This window comes from Oncorhynchus keta, chromosome 16 (assembly GCF_023373465.1).
Source record: "Oncorhynchus keta strain PuntledgeMale-10-30-2019 chromosome 16, Oket_V2, whole genome shotgun sequence".
Lineage (NCBI taxonomy): Eukaryota > Metazoa > Chordata > Actinopteri > Salmoniformes > Salmonidae > Oncorhynchus > Oncorhynchus keta.
In genome coordinates this window covers 20315759-20321015 of record NC_068436.1, presented here as the reverse complement: position 1 = coordinate 20321015, position 5257 = coordinate 20315759, and the positions used below count along the sequence as shown (strand labels likewise).

General features: G+C 41.8%; 1 long non-coding RNA gene across 21 annotated transcripts; it reads right to left on the bottom strand.

Annotated features, from left to right (window-relative positions):
* Positions 1-653: 653 nt before the first annotated feature.
* On the bottom strand, positions 654-5251 carry LOC127908038 (uncharacterized). Of its 21 annotated transcripts, none has more exons than XR_008065999.1 (7): positions 4856-5251; positions 3345-4814; positions 2841-3300; positions 2749-2794; positions 2611-2656; positions 1783-2564; positions 654-1644 (listed from the first exon to the last, which is right to left on the bottom strand). It is a non-coding gene; the product is annotated as an uncharacterized LOC127908038 (long non-coding RNA). The 21 variants fall into 21 exon arrangements; XR_008065989.1 differs by having other exon boundaries at positions 1783-2794; positions 3345-3468; positions 3515-3574; positions 3759-4814; XR_008065992.1 differs by having other exon boundaries at positions 1783-2794; positions 3345-4363; positions 4405-4486; positions 4569-4814.
* Positions 5252-5257: the final 6 nt, after the last annotated feature.

Below are 5257 nucleotides of genomic sequence, written 5' to 3'. Positions count from 1 at the left end.
AGTCAATGATTCGTCCCAGTTAGTTTAGTAACAAAACCTTAGACACTGTTTTGATAACTGATGGTTATGATCCAACCCTTCATTCTGGTGTTGCCTCCACAAACAGGAAGTTAACAAGATACGAGTTCAATTGTAAACAGTAACATTGACTCTCTTTCATAGTGGCAGAGAGGTGTCTTTTCCTTCTAGATTCCATGTTAATATTAGATAAAGTATAAAAAAGAGAGGTGTCTTGTCCTTCTAGATTCCATGTTAATATTAAAGTATAAAACAGAGAGGTGTCTTGTCCTTCTAGATTCCATGTTAATATTAAAGTATAAAACAGAGAGGTGTTTTGTCCTTCTAGATTCCATGTTAATATTAAAGTATAAAACAGAGAGGTGTCTTGTCCTTCTAGATTCCATGTTAATATTAAAGTATAAAACAGAGAGGTGTTTTGTCCTTCTAGATTCCATGTTAATATTAAAGTATAAAACAGAGAGGTGTTTTGTCCTTCTAGATTCCATGTTAATATTAAAGTATAAAACAGAGAGGTGTCTTGTCCTTCTAGATTCCATGTTAATATTAAAGTATAAAACAGAGAGGTGTTTTGTCCTTCTAGATTCTATGATATATAAAACAGAGTTGAGAACAATAATGTTCTAGTCAGGAAATGTCTTTAATCTTGGTTGAATTATTTATTGAATTAGCAGGAAGAACACAATGTGTATGTTCAGAATAATAAACGCAGAAGAAGTAAGCATACCTGATAAACATATACAGTCATTTCAAATCTATTTCAAAGTGTAAAACTTAACAGTAATTGATTGACAGTGACTATTGAATGATATTATACCCCTATTCTACACCTTATTGATTGACAAATGAATACATTATTGTGTCAGCTTGTGTAGTGGACATGAGTTGGTCATGATTGGTTGCTCATGGTCAAGTGATGAGGTAGCCCTGCCTGCAACTTCAAAATCAGTGTCAGATCTCAGTCCGAGAGGGAATTACCTCGTCTAATCAAGACGTTGGTTTCCCCCATGGGAGACTCAGGTTCAGATCAGTGTCTTTGTGTGTGTGTGTGTTTCTGAATGTCTGCATGTGTTTGTACCATTCAATCAAATCACACCAGTCTTCAGACCATCATTAACATACAGTAGAGAGTTCATTCATCAGCAGTGCAGAGAAAGTACTTATGAGAAGCCTATTTCTCACAGATCCATTGTTTTGAATAGATACAATCAAAATCCCACAATGCTCCTTGGCCTGACGACTTGTAAATGATTCCCCCACAGTTCTGGAATGTACCACCATTGGGCTGTCCATCATCCCAATACCTGCAGTAGAACCAACACAGAGTTAGACTGACCTCTCTCTCAGAACCTAGAGTATGAACAACACAGAGTTAGACTGACCACTCTCTCAGAACCTAGAGTATGAACAACACAGAGTTAGACTGACCTCTCTCTCAGAACCTAGAGTATGAACAACACTGAGTTAGACTGACCACTCTCTCAGAACCTAGAGTATGAACAACACAGAGTTAGACTGGCCACTCTCTCAGAACCTAGAGTATGAACAACACAGAGTTAGACTGACCACTCTCTCAGAACCTAGAGTATGAACAACACAGAGTTAGACTGACCTCTCTCTCAGAACCTAGAGTATGAACAACACTGAGTTAGACTGGCCACTCTCTCAGAACCTAGAGTATGAACAACACTGAGTTAGACTGACCACTCTCTCCGAACCTAGAGTATGAACAACACTGAGTTAGACTGACCACTCTCTCCGAACCTAGAGTATGAACAACACTGAGTTAGACTGACCACTCTCTCAGAACCTAGAGTATGAACAACACCGAGTTAGACTGACCTCTCTCTCAGAACCTAGAGTATGAACAACACTGATTTAGACTGACCTCTCTCTCAGAACCTAGAGTATGAACAACACAGAGTTAGACTGACCACTCTCTCAGAACCCAGAGTATGAACAACACAGAGTTAGACTGACCTCTCTCTCAGAACCTAGAGTATGAACAACACAGAGTTAGACTGACCACTCTCTCAGAACCTAGAGTATGAACAACACTGAGTTAGACTGACCACTCTCTCAGAACCTAGAGTATGAACAACACTGAGTTAGACTGACCTCTCTCTCAGAACCTAGAGTATGAACAACACTGAGTTAGACTGACCACTCTCTCAGAACCTAGAGTATGAACAACACCGAGTTAGACTGACCTCTCTCTCAGAACCTAGAGTATGAACAACACAGAGTTAGACTGACCTCTCTCTCAGAACCTAGAGTATGAACAACACAGAGTTAGACTGACCACTCTCTCAGAACCTAGAGTATGAACAACACAGAGTTAGACTGACCACTCTCTCAGAACCTAGAGTATGAACAACACAGAGTTAGACTGACCACTCTCTCAGAACCTAGAGTATGAACAACACTGAGTTAGACTGACCTCTCTCTCAGAACCTAGAGTATGAACAACACTGAGTTAGACTGACCACTCTCTCAGAACCTAGAGTATGAACAACACCGAGTTAGACTGACCTCTCTCTCAGAACCTAGAGTATGAACAACACAGAGTTAGACTGACCACTCTCTCAGAACCTAGAGTATGAACAACACAGAGTTAGACTGACCTCTCTCTCAGAACCTAGAGTATGAACAACACTGAGTTAGACTGACCACTCTCTCAGAACCTAGAGTATGAACAACACAGAGTTAGACTGGCCACTCTCTCAGAACCTAGAGTATGAACAACACAGAGTTAGACTGACCACTCTCTCAGAACCTAGAGTATGAACAACACTGAGTTAGACTGGCCACTCTCTCAGAACCTAGAGTATGAACAACACTGAGTTAGACTGACCACTCTCTCAGAACCTAGAGTATGAACAACACAGAGTTAGACTGACCTCTCTCTCAGAACCTAGAGTATGAACAACACTGAGTTAGACTGGCCACTCTCTCAGAACCTAGAGTATGAACAACACTGAGTTAGACTGACCACTCTCTCAGAACCTAGAGTATGAACAACACTGAGTTAGACTGACCACTCTCTCAGAACCTAGAGTATGAACAACACCGAGTTAGACTGACCTCTCTCTCAGAACCTAGAGTATGAACAACACTGATTTAGACTGACCTCTCTCTCAGAACCTAGAGTATGAACAACACAGAGTTAGACTGACCACTCTCTCAGAACCCAGAGTATGAACAACACAGAGTTAGACTGACCTCTCTCTCAGAACCTAGAGTATGAACAACACAGAGTTAGACTGACCACTCTCTCAGAACCTAGAGTATGAACAACACTGAGTTAGACTGACCTCTCTCAGAACCTAGAGTATGAACAACACAGAGTTAGACTGACCTCTCTCTCAGAACCTAGAGTATGAACAACACAGAGTTAGACTGACCTCTCTCTCAGAACCTAGAGTATGAACAACACTGAGTTAGACTGACCTCTCTCTCAGAACCTAGAGTATGAACAACACTGAGTTAGACTGACCACTCTCTCAGAACCTAGAGTATGAACAACACTGAGTTAGACTGACCACTCTCTCAGAACCTAGAGTATGAACAACACAGAGTTAGACTGACCTCTCTCTCAGAACCTAGAGTATGAACAACACAGAGTTAGACTGACCACTCTCTCAGAACCTAGAGTATGAACAACACAGAGTTAGACTGACCACTCTCTCAGAACCTAGAGTATGAACAACACAGAGTTAGACTGACCTCTCTCTCAGAACCTAGAGTATGAACAACACTGAGTTAGACTGACCTCTCTCTCAGAACCTAGAGTATGAACAACACCGAGTTAGACAGACCTCTCTCTCAGAACCACAGAGAATCAGTCCTACTCCTTCCACTGTGGTCAGTGTTACTATAGAGCAGTCGTCTCTTACCTTGGGGTGGTCAGTGTTATTAGAGCAGTCGTCTCTTACCTTGGGGTGGTCAGTGTTATTATAGAGCAGTAGTCTCTTACCTTGGGGTAGTCAGTGTTATTATAGAGCAGTAGTCTCTTACCTTGGGGTGGTCAGTGTTATTATAGAGCAGTAGTCTCTTACCTTGGGGTGGTCAGTGTTATTATAGAGCAGTAGTCTCTTACCTTGGGGTGGTCAGTGTTATTATAGAGCAGTAGTCTCTTACCTTGCTGTGGTCAGTGTTATTATAGATCAGTAGTCTCTTACCTTGGGGTGGTCAGTGTTGTTATAGAGCAGTAGACTCTTACCTTGGGGTGGTCAGTGTTATTATAGAGCAGTAGTCTCTTACCTTGGGGTGGTCAGTGTTATTATACAGCAGTAGTCTCTTACCTTGGGGTGGTCAGTGTTATTATAGATCAGTAGTCTCTTACCTTGGGGTGGTCAGTGTTATTATAGAGGAGTAGTCTCTTACCTTGGGGTGGTCAGTGTTATTATACAGCAGTAGTCTCTTACCTTGGGGTGGTCAGTGTTATTATAGATCAGTAGTCTCTTACCTTGGGGTGGTCAGTGTTATTATAGATCAGTAGTCTCTTACCTTGGGGTGGTCAGTGTTATTATAGATCAGTAGTCTCTTACCTTGGGGTGGTCAGTGTTATTATACAGCAGTAGTCTCTTACCTTGGGGTGGTCAGTGTTATTATACAGCAGTAGTCTCTTACCCTGGGGTGGTCAGTGTTATTATACAGCAGTAGTCTCTTACCTTGGGGTTGTCAGTGTTATTATACAGCAGTAGTCTCTTACCTTGGGGTGGTCAGTGTTATTATAGAGCAGTAGTCTCTTACCTTGGGGTGGTCAGTGTTATTATAGAGCAGTAGTCTCTTACCTTGGGGTGGGCAGTGTTATTATAGAGCAGTAGTCTCTTACCTTGGGGTGGTCAGTGTTATTATAGAGCAGTAGTCTCTTACCTTGGGGTGGTCAGTGTTATTAGAGCAGTAGTCTCTTACCTTGGGGTTGTCAGTGTTATTATATACCACTAGTCTCTTATCTTGGGGTGGTCAGTGTTATTATAGAGCAGTAGTCTCTTACCTTGGGGTGGTCAGTGTTATTATAGAGCAGTAGTCTCTTACCTTGGGGTGGTCAGTGTTATTATAGAGCAGTAGTCTCTTACCTTGCTGTGGTCAGTGTTATTATAGATCAGTAGTCTCTTACCTTGGGGTGGTCAGTGTTGTTATAGAGCAGTAGACTCTTACCTTGGGGTGGTCAGTGTTATTATAGAGCAGTAGTCTCTTACCTTGGGGTGGTCAGTGTTATTATACAGCAGTAGTC